Source organism: Lissotriton vulgaris, chromosome 9, assembly GCF_964263255.1.
Source record: "Lissotriton vulgaris chromosome 9, aLisVul1.2, whole genome shotgun sequence".
NCBI lineage: Eukaryota > Metazoa > Chordata > Amphibia > Caudata > Salamandridae > Lissotriton > Lissotriton vulgaris.
Window position 1 is genome coordinate 525839249 of NC_141697.1, and position 14603 is coordinate 525853851.

The 14603-nt window shown below is 44.5% G+C and overlaps 1 protein-coding gene across 2 annotated transcripts in view; it reads right to left on the reverse strand.

Annotated features, from left to right (window-relative positions):
* LOC147690364 (cytochrome P450 2F2-like) overlaps window positions 1–14603 on the reverse strand; it is an 818967-nt gene that overhangs the window by 376209 nt on the left and 428155 nt on the right. The gene's annotated exons all lie outside the window — the stretch shown is intronic.

Here is a 14603-nt window from a genome sequence, read left to right on the forward strand (position 1 = left end):
GTATTGGCAGAGTGATAGGATACGTAGATAGTACTGGATGGTTGAATGGAGAAGTGCATGGGACAGACAGAAGGATTCCTAGACTGCATAGGTACTAACTGAGTATTTAAAAGACTGCATCAATGCTATGTAGCTGGTTAGAGGTCTGCATGCATAGTGCACAGAATATTGTAGTTGTACTAGCGTTACTGGCTTGGTCATTCCTTAGGTACATGACTAGTAACTAGAATAATTTAAGTACTGCAAAGAGAGTACATGTTGAATTTATAAGTGCTTAGGTATTGCGGAGTGATAGGATATGTAGATAGTGCTGGATGGGTGATTGGAGAAGTGCATGACAGACAGGAGGATTCCTAGGTTGCATGGGTAGTACTTTACTAAGTAGCTGGTTAGAGGTTTATATATATACAGTGCACTGCTGAATGTAGTTGTGCATTGATAGTGTTTGGAATATTTATTCTTACATTGACAGTAGTACATATCATAAAAAGCGAAACATTTGGATGATAAGAGCGTTTAGAGCCAGAGAACTAGGTCAGCAGAGCTGCTTTAGAGACAGAGAACCAGGTCACAAGAGCTGCACTTGGGCCTAAGAACTAGGTCAGCAGAGCTGCTCTAGAGGGAGAGAACCAGGGCAGCAGAGCTGCTTTAGAGGGAGAGAACCAGGGCAGCAGAGCAGCTCTAGAGCCTAAGAACCAGGCCAGCAGAGCTGTTCTAGAGGCAGAGAACCAGATCAGCAGAGCTGCTTTAGAGGGAGAGAACCAGTGCAGGAGAGCTGCTTTAGAACCAGAGAACCTGGTCAGCAGAGCTGCTTTAGAGCCTGAGAACCAGGTCAGCGGAGCTGTTCTAGAGCCCAAGAACCAGGTCAGCAGAACTGCTCTAGAGGCAGAGAACCAGGTCAGCAGAGCTGATTTAGAGCCAGAGAAACAGGTCAGCAGAGCTGTTCCAGAGCCTAAGAAGCAGGTCAGCAGAGCTGCTCTAGAGCCATTGAACAAGGTTGGCAGAGCTGATTTAGAGCCAGAGAACCAGGTAAGCAGAGCTGCTCTAGAGCCAAGGGACCAGGTCAGTAGAGCTGCTTTATAGTGAGAGAGCTACTTTAGAGTGAAAATACCAGGCCTGCAGAGCTGCTTTAGAGCCAAGGGACCAGGTCAGCAGAGATGCTCTAGAGCCAGAGAACCAGGTCATCAGAACTGATTTAGAGCCATAGAACCAGGTCAGCAGAGCTGCTTAAGAGCCAGAGAACCAGGTCAGCAGAGTTGTTGTAGAGCCAGAGAACCAGGTCAGCAGCGCTGCTCTAGAGCCTAAGAACTAGGTCAGAACCGCTGCTCTAGAGCCAGAGAACTAGGTCATCAGAGATGCTGTAGAGCCAGAGAAACCAGGTCAGCAGAGCTGCTTTAGAGGGAGAGAGCCAGGTCAGCAGAGCTGCTCTTTAGCCAGAGAACCAGGTTAGTAGAGTTTCTTTAGAGGGAGAGAACCAGGTCAGCAGAGCTGCTTCAGAGGGAGAGAACCGGGTCAGCAGAGCTGTTCTCGAGCCAGAGAACCATGTCAGCAGAACTGCTTTAGAGCCACAGAACCGGGTCGGCAGAGCTGCTTTAGAGCCAGAGAACCAGGTTAGCAGAGCTGCTTTAGAGCCAGAAAACCAGGTCAGCAGACCTGCTGTGGAGCCAGTGAAACAAGGTCAGCAGAGCTGCTTTAGAGGGAGAGAACCAGATCAGCAGAGCTGCTTTAGAGCCAGAGAACCAGGTCAGCAGAGCTGCTCTAGCTGACACTGACAGACTGACACTGGCTGACTGACATTGACTGGTTGACACTGACTGACACTGATTGACTGACACTGACTGACACTGATTGACTGACACTGACTGACACTGATTGACTGACACTGACTGACTGACACTGACTGACTACTCTCTACTACTCTACTACTCGCTCTCTTTTTCTCTCTACTACTCTCTCTCTACTACTCACTCTCTACTACTCACTCTCTGCTACTAACTCTACTACTCACTTCTACTCACTCTCTACTACTCTCTCTACTGCTCTCTACTACTCACTCTCTACTACTCACTCTCTACTACTCACTCTCTACTGCTTACTCTCTACTGCTTACTCTCTACTACTCATTCTCTACTACTCTCTACTATTCACTCTCTATTACTCGCTCTCTACTACTCCCTCTCTACTACGCACTCACTACTACTCTGTACTGCTCACTCTCTACTACTCACTCTTTACTACTCCCAACTACTCACTACTCCTACCCTCTACTACTCACTCTCTACTACTCACTCTCTACTACTCTCTACTACTCACTCTAATATTCTCTACTACTCTCTCTCTACTACTCCAATACCACTCTTTACAACTCTTTACTACTCTTTCCCTACTACTCACTCTCTACTACTCACTCTACTACTCACTCTCTACTACTCTCTCTCTACTACTCACTCTCTACTACTCACTCTCCACTACTCAGTCTCTACTACTCACTCTCTACTACTCACTCTCTACCACTCACTCTCTACTACTCTCTACTACTCGCTCTCTACTACTCTCTACTACTCACTCTCGACTACTCTCTACTGATCACTCTCTAATACTCCACTACTCTCTACTACTCACTCTCTACTGCTCACTCTCTACTACTCTACTACTCCCTACCACTCTCTCTCTACTACTCACTCTCTACTACTCGCTCTCTGCTACTCACTTTCTACTACTCACTCTCTACTACTCTCTACTACTCCCTATCTACTATTCTCTACTACTGACTCTCTACTACTCACTCTAATACTCACTCTCTACTACTCACTCTCTATTACTCATTCTGAGGTTCCGTGACGATTTGAACCCGTGTTTTCAATATTGTCGGAAATACATAATATTGGTATCAGCGAACCGCAAATGATCCATTTAGCATATCCTGGTGTTTTCGCTATGCTACGAGCAAGAGTGCTCCTGTTTTGAACACATTTCTGATGCACCCACGGCATCCATCTTAGAGCATGGCAGCCATTTTGTGTTTCTTGCCCTCACATACGCAATAACCTCTGATCATTTCATTTCGATTAAGGACACGTAGCCTTAGCCGGAGATTCACCTCTTTCAGTGACACGTGCACCTTGGAACAGAACACGCTGTAGCTGCATGACTCGACAAAGGCTGCCTCCTCTGCCCGAGGCCAGCCCCACCGAACTGGTTCTCGTGTCCATTGTCCCGATCATGATTAGGCGGCCGAAGCCGGTAGCCTTGCCCATTTACAACCCACAAACATCTCTTATCCCGCTTTCCTATCTTCCACACCTGGCTCCGTTCCTTTCTTTCTGAATCTTTATTAGGGGGAGGTAACGAAATTTATGATGAGGCGGTCCGGCTCTTGAATGCAATATTGACAAGGGATTGTGATGAACTAGTGGGAACCCCTCTTCGTAATGTTTGGCATCAGATATTATCAACGGTTCTTGTGTAACACCAAATATTTATTGTTTTAGACACAAAGGTTTTGAGAATGTATTACATGTAAAGAATTCGCCCCCAGCTTAAAATTTAGTATATAAGGAGCAACCCTCTTTGTACAATTTGAACAGGCTCCTAGAATCTGCCCATTTGTGGTTTCTGTGACTTCTGTGTCCCTGCAGTAATAAACCTTTGGTCTTTGACGCCACCATCGAGAAGCCCGTGTTTCTGTTCATTTGCGCACCAAGGCAGGTGGAACTCCGGGGTCTTTGGGTGTTGTTCCCTGACACCTCTGGACGGAACCAAAAAGTCCAGAACTCCAATTGGCGCCCAACGTAGGGCGACGTCATTCGGTACCGGTCCAAAAGCCTGAAGAGTTCGAGAAGCTTCGTGTGAAGATTCCTGAGGGAGGCGCCCCACTTCATCGATCCCGGCATATCGCAAAAGTGGCCCGAAGTTCTCTTCCACGAGGGTTCCCGTTCAGGACGGCTGCAGTGGGCCGTTGCCTTGACCGTCGCCCTGTCTTGGACCCGAGGTGCAGTCCTTAGTACAGCGAAACGTGACGGGTTTCTCCTTGGTGACGTCTTCAGTGCCTCAGTTAAGTATTTAGTGGTTGCTAGCTGGTTACTTCGTGAGGGTTGTTAAAATTTTTTTTTGGTTCTTGGTTTGGTTTGGTTTCGTAAGATTATCACTGGTTGTTCTGGTTACGATAATCTATTCGGTTTAGTTTGGGTATCGATACATCAGTTCGTTTTGGTAGGCCTAAGTTCTTGGTTCAGGTGCACATATCTGTTTCTTGTTTTGTTTGTTCTGTGTTCCGGTCTGAAAAATGGTAAGTCGGAGAAACTGTATGTTGTCTTGTTTTGGTTGCAACAGTGACTCACGATTGGAGGACTCATGTCTGGTTCCTCCGATTGGGACTCCCCTATATGACTTGTACTGTAAACATGGTGTGGGTCCTATATCTTATAATGAGGTGTGGGTCCGATACACTGAGAAAGATGGTGTCCTTAGTTGGCCACTGCATGGTAGTTTTGAACCCGAAATCCTTGACAATTTAGAAGCGAAATTGTTTAGGAAGAAAGCCCGGCCGGCAATGTTTGATTCTTTCCGTTACTGGCGAAAAGAATCCAAACAGAGAGAAATGAAGAGGTTAAAGAAAGAACAAAAAGAGCAAGAAGAGTTGACTCTGGAGCAAGCGGCTAAGCAGCTGCAAGTTAACGAGTCAGAGAAGGCCATAGAGGTGGCCATTAGAGAGCATAATTTAGCGATTGACAAGTGCTACCCTGCCTTGCCATCGAAAACAATTAAGATACTAGAGGATTCTGAAAACGATCCTCTGTTGTCTTATTTGTTACGATCACCTCCACCGTATGCACAGGGTGCTACGGCTCCACCTTTACCGAATGTACAATTGCCGGTTGCTGGACAACCTGGTATTCCTGCTCCTGCCCCTCAGAATCAAGTTCCTGTACCTCCTGTGGTCAATGTGAATGTTCCTACGGCTCCTCCTTCTCCTGGATTGCCGACTTCTATACCTGTATCTGTCTCGCTTACACCTACTGTTCCACAAACTATCTTTTTCGATACTTCTACTGTCCCGCTATCTGTTCCTACCTCTAGTGTGTTCTCAGCGTCTGCGAGTGTGTTGACTCCACTTTCTGTTCGTCGAAGAATCACTGATTCTGTATCTAACATTCTGTCTCCTTTATATAAAACTTTAATCAAGACTCCTACTTCTGACTCTGTTCAGAGACGTAGTCAGCTTCCGAGTACTGAAGAACGGGGAATTTTAGATTCCACGGCTCTCAGATGGATTTCGAAGAGTAGGAGATATAGTACGAGAGATGTGCTAGACACCTTTATGCAGTGGAAAGAACCAACGCAACGGTATGTCTTTGATGAGATGTGCTCGCTGTTACGTGAGGAAATAGAAGAAGATGATGTTGAATCAAATCTAGAAGACTTAATTAAGGTTCAGAAAGAGTTCGCTGCAGGAATGATAGTAGGTGAAAATATAGAAGAAGCGATGGAACTGATTTTAAGTTATAGAAATGATCCATCACTTCGTTCACCGCGAGATTTAGAGAAAAGCAAAACGAAGCTCAGTCGCCAATATCCAATGAGGGAGGTTCCTCCAATTTGGCGCGAAGCTGTACAAGCTGATAATGCCAATGGTATTGTAGCCGCTCCGGCCCAATTCCAAAGAGTGTGGATACACATTCCATGGAAACGAGCAGAAGTGCTAGCAGTGAAGCAGGCCTTGCCAGATCCGCGTAAGAATCCTGCTGGATACTATAAGGAATTAACACAGACAGTTGAGGCTTGTATAATGAACTTAGCAGACATCGATATGTTATTTGGGAACGTAGTTCCGCAACCAATTTGGGCTAAAATTCGTAGAGAGAATCATCCAGTTGCCCTAGGTGGTGATTGGGCAGCTATCATTGCAGCGGATGGTCAGCAAGTAGGTGGTGCAAAACCCGAAACCCTAATTGCTAACCTTCCAGGTAGGATAATTGACTTAATGAAGACTCTGATGCCCGCATTGCGTGTTAATTGGGACAAATTGTCCGCATGCAAGCAGAAGAAAGACGAAAGTGTCTCCGACTTCTTCACGAGGTTCGAAGAGACTTTTGTAGATCACAGTGGTCAGGATATGAGCACAGAAGGAGGACAGAGACTGTTTGTCGATAAATTCGTGCATAATTTGTTACCTGAATTATGCAATAAATTAAAAGATTCCGAGAGTGCGTGGGCTCTTTCTACAACTGCGCAAATACTTGCAACTGCACAGTATTATGAAAATAGAGATAAAGAGGAAAAAGAAAAATCAGATAAGAAAACGAAGGATTTAAAAACTAAAGTTCTTTTGCAACAGGCGTATCCGCCTCGCATGAATCAGAATAATACGCAACAGAACTCATATCAAAGAACAGATTATAGTTCATCGAGGCCTCAATATCAGTGGAATCAATGTGCGTACTGTAAAAAAGAAAGTCACTACAAGAATGAGTGTCCGATATTAGCGCAAAATAATGCAGCAGCAGCTCAGAGAGGTCGTGGTGGTTTTGTGCAAAATTCTAGAGGTCGAGGTCGAGGGCGAGGTGCCATGCCTCCACAAACGAATGATCGTCCTTCCAATCACTTTGATCAACGAAATGGACAGTCTGCCCAGCAAAATAGATCTCAACAGTATCTTGTTGAAGACTATTGTGAAGTGGATGAGGGATTTCAGCAAAATGGGTACTAGGACAGCCATGGACAGAGAGAGGGAGTAGTATCAGTTCCAGTGGATCAGAGTGGGCCTTATGTCGCAGTAGCAACATCAGGTGTAGTCGAACCGTTTCTGTTGGATACTGGTGCAGCAAAAAGTTCTATCATTCATGCGAAACTCCCTGGCGCACCTTTGTCCGGCTCAACAAATGTATCTGTAGGTTTTTCAGGCGCCCCTGTTTACAACCCCATATCTGGTCCTTTGTCTATTTCTGTTGGACCGTGTCAATTGAAAGCACCCCTGATTTTGACGACAGGTTGTAATGAAAATCTGCTTGGTTTAGACTTGTTAAAACGACTATATGCGACATTGTACTGTTCTCCGGAAGGATTACAGCTTACATTGGGTAAAAGAATCACCTCTCCAATGTACTTGTCAATGGATGCACTCCCGCCAGAGCTGCGTTCACTCCCTGATTCTCTTTGGGCGACTGGTCCTAACGATGTAGGCCTTTTGGAAATACCACCATATGTAGTCACTTTGAAAGCGAATGTAAAATTTCCAAGAATTCCTCAATACAAAATCTCCACTGAAGGTGAACGTGCACTTTTATTGATTGTACAAGATTTGATTAAGAAAGGTGTGGTTGAAGAAACTAGAGGAAATGTCTGTAACAGTCCTGTATTACCGATTTTGAAACGAACTGATCCTACAAAGCCTCCAGTGTATAGGTTTGTCATCGACCTCAGAGAAGTTAATAAGATTGTAGTTCAGCAGTTTCCTGTGGTTCCAGACATTACTGCCTTGTTAACATTGATTCCTGCTACAGCTACTTGGTTTTCAGTCATTGACTTGAAGAATGCCTTTTTCAGCATTCCGATAGCCGAGGAAAGCAGAGATATTTTCGGTTTCTGTCTAGGAGGTCGAAGTTTCAGATTTAAACGCGCTCCACAAGGCTATTGTGAGAGCCCATCTATTTACAGTCAAGCATTAAAAAGTCAGTTAGATACCTTTGTCCTTCCTCCAGGTTCTGCTCTAGTACAGTATGTAGACGATCTTCTAGTGGCTGCTGATGATAAGGAAACTTGCAAATCAGCTACGATCTCGTTGTTACATCATTTGTCTAATTTGAATCACAAGGTGTCACCTTCGAAAATGCAATACTGCTGCCAAGAAGTAACCTACCTAGGTCATCTCTTGTCAAAGGAGGGAAGGAAGTTGACCCCAGAGAGAATAAAAGCAATTACGCAGATGAGTGTTCCTCGCACACAGAGAGAAGTACGTGCCTTTTTAGGTATTACCTCTTACTGTAGGCAGTGGATCCCAAATTTTTCTCTTTTAGCAAAACCTTTGGTAGCTTTGACTGGGAAAAATGTTCCGAGTCCGGTGCCATGGTCTAATGAATGTCAGGAGAGTTTTACTGAATTACGAAAAGCACTGTGTTCAGCTCCTGTATTGGGTACACCTGATTACAGTAAGCCATTCACGCTCTATGTTCACGAGAGAGAAGGTTGCGCGTTGAGTGTTCTGACACAGACATTTGGTGATAAACAACGCCCTTGTGCGTATTTTTCATCAACATTAGATCCGGTAGCTAGAGCGTTACCTAGTTGTTTGAGAGCTACAGCGGCAGCTGCGGCTTCCATTCGACAATCTGCTGGTTTGGTGATGAACAACATGCTAGTGGTCATGGTTCCTCATGCTGTGGATACACTCATGAACCGAACTAAGACACAACACCTTACCAGTGCGAGACTATCTGGTTACGAGCTGACATTACTAGCGAGTCATATTCAGATCAAAAGATGTAATGTATTGAATCCAGCAACGTTGTTGCCGGCTAATCAAGAGTCGAGTGATTCCGAGCCACATGATTGTTGTTTTAGAACGGAGGAAGAGACAAAAGGACGTATTGACTTAAAGGATACTCCATTATCAGATCCAGATGGTACGCTGTATGTAGATGGGTCATGCTTTAAATTGGAGAATGGTGATGTGACTGCTGCTTACGCAGTAACGACTTTGAAGACGATTGTGGAGACTGCAAGTGTGAGTCAGAATTCTGCCCAAGCTGCAGAATTAATAGCTTTAACAAGAGCGTGTGTTTTAGCTAAGGGAAAGAGAGTGAATGTGTTCACAGATAGTCAGTACGCGTTCGGCGTGGCCCATAGTTTTGGCCGTTTGTGGAAAGAAAGAGGTTTCATTACGTCCCATGGGACTAAGATTCAACATGGTCAGCTAGTTAACGACTTGTTGGAATCTCTAACCTTGCCGACTGAAGTTGCGATTGTAAAGTGCAGTGCTCATAAAGCAATCACGGATGATGTTGGTCGTGGGAATGCTTTTGCTGATGAGACTGCTAAACAGACAGCTAGAGACATGATGAGCAGGATGTATGTTGCTACGTCTGCAAGATGGATTGCTGAGTCTGGAATGTGTGAGGATACAATGGAAAGTGTGAAAGAGATTCAGAAAGAGGCAACTGAGGAAGAAAAACGTGTATGGAGAGAAAGTACGGGCAAGTTGGATTCGAATGGGTGTTGGATTGATTTGACGGAACAGCAGCGTTGGATGTTGCCTGACGCGTATGTGCTTGCAGTGGTGACAATGGCGCATGGAGTAGCGCATATAAGTTCTAAAGGAATCTGCAAGATGTTGGCTCCAGTCTGGAAGAATGATGGGATCAGTAAGTGTGCAGAGAGAGTGGTGAAAAATTGTATGGTATGCCTGATGCATAATCCTGGCAAGGGAACCCCAACTCCTGCTGGTCACTTCGCTCCTCCTTCCTGCCCCTTTGAAGTGATTCAGTTAGACTTCATTCACATGGATCGCTGTAATAATCTGAAATACGTCCTGGTGGTAGTCTGTGCTTTTTCCAGGTGGATCGAAGCATATCCACTAAAGGACAATACTGCCCTATCAACTGCCAAAATTCTTCTCAAAGAATATTTCCCTAGATTTGGAATGCCACGGATTGTATGGTCAGATAACGGAAGTGAGTTTATAGGGAAAGTTATGCAGAGTGTATGTACCGGCCTAGGCATAAGACAGAAGTTCCACAGTGCGAATCATCCCCAGTCTGCTGGTTTAGTAGAGGGTTACAATGGCACCCTCAAGCTGAAACTAGCTAAAATACAAGCATCCACAGGTTTACCCTGGCCAGACGCACTTCCTTTGGCTTTGCTATCAACGAGAGCAACTGTACATTCTAGAGTGGGGCTTAGCCCCTATGAAATAGTTTTTGGCCGCCCGGCAAATATTTGGGGAGTGCCGAGGCCTAAGGAATTTTGTTCTCTGGAATACCCTATGTTGATAGACTACCTTTACGACTTGACTGCTAAATTGAGTCTTATTCACCAACAGGTTTTCGATGCATTGCCAAAGCCTCCGGAGAGTCCAGGGCATCAGCTGAAACCCGGCGATCAAATCGTGATCAGAAACTTCGCGAGGACGAAGAACCTTCAGCCCAGATACGTCGGCCCCTTCCAGGTCCTGCTTGCAACGAGAACAGCAGTTCGTGTAGCTGGCCGCAAGCATTGGGTGCACGCATCTCATGTCAAGCGTGTACCTTTGCCACTTCCTTACGACGACTGGGTGAAGAAGGCAATTGGTGCCTCCGAATTTGAACGTACGCCAAAGTTCATCCCTTTCAGCGATGCCGAATTGATTACCGACACTCCAAACTCTGACTCTCCTCCTGAAAAGACTCCTTTGAACTCTGAACATTTGTCCCCTACATCAGAAAAAACTCTGTCATCTGCGAACCTGAACACTGCAACAGCTACCAGTGATATACTATTTGCCGACCAAACAGTTCCTGCAAAGCAAAGATACAATTTACGACCTCGTAATATGGACAAATAAAGCAGGCAACTGCCCATTGTGATATTTTGAAATTTTGAACTTTTGCCTTCAGCCAGGAAGTTTGCTATTGTTTTATTGTTTTTAAAATTGCCTTGCCGTCTGGGTAGCCGTAGGGTCGTGGCTGTGTGCCTAGTTGAATCTGCGGGGGTCTGACACAAGGTCGATCTTTCTGTTGGTTCTGGGAACTCCCAGGGCTGATAGAGGCATTTTCATCTACGTACACATCATCAGTGGTCGCGAGCGGATTGTAGAAGATGGAGCTTCCTGCGCTGCAACGAGATAATGTGATTTATGTTCGCAGAAACAGACTTTACAGAGTTCTTCACAGCAAATGCTTTTTAATACAATGTGCCATTACATCTTTGATTGTTTTGATAACATTGGTGGGTGGAATCGTTTTCGGTATGAGTTTGATTTTTGTGCCAGTAACTACAGTACCTCCCCTTGATCCTGCTACTTCTACTGTTTCTTCTATACACTCTTTTCACTCGTTTCCTGAACATGAGCAAGCTCGACGCTCAGAATTCATTAATAACACTTTTGTACAACTCTTGCATCAACACCAACTGGTAGTTAACACTACAGACTGCTGGGTGTGTGGCTTGATACCCCACACTATGGATAAAGGTATTCCTTATCTGGTTTTGCCTTTCAGCTACAATGGATCATTTCAGGCCCTTCAAACCATCTTTGCTTATGCCCTTGAAACCTATCCTCCACGTCCACCACGTTCCACTAAATATAACTCTGCCAACAAGGCTTTAGTCCAGGGAATTATTGACATGATCAAGGACGTCAATAATACTCCATCTTACCCTAGAGACGAATTGCGAGTATATTTAAGTTGGAATTCTTCAGAATATCGCCTTAGTTTGGGAGAAAGCAAGCGTAAAAGCTCAACTCCAATCTGGGTCGTACCTCACCGAGGTCAGGTCTGTTTGCAAGGTGATGGGAGAAATCCGAGAGCTCAGCTAGGGAGGAGTGAGTGCGTAGAGACTTATGTGTTTCCGGCTAACTCTTCCCCTGCCTTTCTTACTGCTAGGGGTACCTACTTCATCTGTCGAGACCGAGCTTATACATGGTTGCCTGCCGACTTTTCAGGTTCATGTTATATTGCTCGATTGTTGCCCCCAACATACACTGCTTCATCTGATTATCACAGGACCAGAGTAGCGAGAGGTGTCTTCAGCAAGGAAGATACTGCTGGTCAGGAAGCTGGAGACTTCTTCAAAGGCTTCCTTCCGTTCTGGGGGCCTATGGCCAATAGTAGAAACATACGTCAGCTAACACGGGTAGTTGAATCTACTATTACCGAAACTGCTGGTGCCCTTAGCAATTTGACAGCTGAGCTTCAGGCGGATAGACTCATGACGTTGCAGAACCGTATGGTTCTAGACGTTATACTTGCAGATCGAGGTGGGGTATGCAGAATGATCCAATCGAGCTGCTGTGTCTTTATTCCTAATAATGCTCCAACAGTCTATGAGGCGATCTCGAAGCTACACAAGATTTCCGATTCTATTTACGTAGACAAGGGAAACTGGTCCTTCATGGAGTGGTTTTGGACTCTGATATCAGCATGGGGATGGAAGGTTCTAATGGTCATTGGTGTCATCTTAGTATTCCTCTTCTCATGCTGCCTGATTATCCAGTGTGGTCCTGCTCTGTGTAGTCTTTGTGCTGCAACCTGTTTTAGGAAACCACCTGCGTTTGGAGAAAAGGCACGAGAAAGGATGATGATACAACAGCATGTCACTGACCTGATGAGCATAGAATTAGACTCTGACATAGACTGAGTAATTGCCTATGTAAGGGCAAAAGGAGGGACTGAGGTTCCGTGACGATTTGAACCCGTGTTTTCAATATTGTCGGAAATACATAATATTGGTATCAGCGAACCGCAAATGATCCATTTAGCATATCCTGGTGTTTTCGCTATGCTACGAGCAAGAGTACTCCTGTTTTGAACACATTTCTGATGCACCCACGGCATCCATCTTAGAGCATGGCAGCCATTTTGTGTTTCTTGCCCTCACATACGCAATAACCTCTGATCATTTCATTTCGATTAAGGACACGTAGCCTTAGCCGGAGATTCACCTCTTTCAGTGACACGTGCACCTTGGAACAGAACACGCTGTAGCTGCATGACTCGACAAAGGCTGCCTCCTCTGCCCGAGGCCAGCCCCACCGAACTGGTTCTCGTGTCCATTGTCCCGATCATGATTAGGCGGCCGAAGCCGGTAGCCTTGCCCATTTACAACCCACAAACATCTCTTATCCCGCTTTCCTATCTTCCACACCTGGCTCCGTTCCTTTCTTTCTGAATCTTTATTAGGGGGAGGTAACGAAATTTATGATGAGGCGGTCCGGCTCTTGAATGCAATATTGACAAGGGATTGTGATGAACTAGTGGGAACCCCTCTTCGTAATGTTTGGCATCAGATATTATCAACGGTTCTTGTGTAACACCAAATATTTATTGTTTTAGACACAAAGGTTTTGAGAATGTATTACATGTAAAGAATTCGCCCCCAGCTTAAAATTTAGTATATAAGGAGCAACCCTCTTTGTACAATTTGAACAGGCTCCTAGAATCTGCCCATGTGTGGTTTCTGTGACTTCTGTGTCCCTGCAGTAATAAACCTTTGGTCTTTGACGCCACCATCGAGAAGCCCGTGTTTCTGTTCATTTGCGCACCAAGGCAGGTGGAACTCCGGGGTCTTTGGGTGTTGTTCCCTGACACCTCTGGACGGAACCAAAAAGTCCAGAACTCCAATTCTCTACTCTATACCTCTCTCTACCTCTCTCTATCCACTACTCTCTACCTCTACCTCTCCACCTCTATCTCTCTACCTCTACCTCTCTACATCTACACCTCTACCTCTACACTTCTACCTTTCTACCTCTCTCTACCCTCTCTACACGCACACATATGCACATATATATACATATTTATGCATATGCATTTATATAATCTGCATATCTATATAAATACAAGTATAAATGCATGCATACATATATGTATACATATGCATGTTATGTACATGAAAGTTTGAAAAACACTAATATAAAAGCAAAGCTAAAAAGCTTTCTAATTACAAACAGAGTAGCTTTAACTTAAACGAGGGCGAGACCTATTGCAATGCTTGTTTACTTTAGTTCCATCAAGAAGGCATTCAGACATGTCAAACTTTTGCCCTAAATTCTAAATGTTAGCACTCTAGTTGCTCATTAGATCACTGTAGTAAAGCTACTGCTCACCAGGGAAGTCTGCTGCTGGTGTTCAAAGTGCATGTTTCAGTCTGCATGTCAGATTTTTTTAATGAAATGGAAGAGAATTTGAGAAGTCTCAATGTGATTGAATTTTTCTTTCTGCAGCACTAATCATAATGTTCCTTTGCAAATTAAATGTTTTAATTGTCACCACTTTATTCCAATCAATATGGCTTCTGGTGTGCCGTACGTTTGTCATAAGTAAGACTGTTAGCGCTGTAGTTGTTCTTCAGAACACTCTGGGAAGCTGCAGTAGAACACAAAGGAATCAACTGACAGTCTCTGCGCTTGTTGGATGTACATGTTTTACTAAGAATGTCAGACTTCATTCTTACATAACTGAGAAAGATAATGTGAATTTACAGAAAATATGCTCTCAGTTTAGCTTATAGATCACCTGTGGGAAAAGTATAAGAAGATAGTTTTCGCTCAAACATGATTCATGATATCCCAGCAGAAGGCTTTTTCACATGGTAAAATCACCTTAGAACACACCACAATTGCTAAAATGAGTATGGTACCACCAACAAATGATTTATAATGTAACTAAAGTCTTAAAACCTTCTATTAACTACAATGCCTTTTAATGAGGTGCAATCATGTATATTGGTCCCAAGATGGCTGAGAACACTTCTTGGATGAAGTGCTGACAGCCAATCAGATCTCACGATGAGATGTGTGGTTAGGCTCCACCCAGATATATATATATATATTTTTTTCCTTTAATATCTAAAAAACTACAGAACAGATTTACACCATTTAACAAGAAGGCACGACACTGAACCAAGGG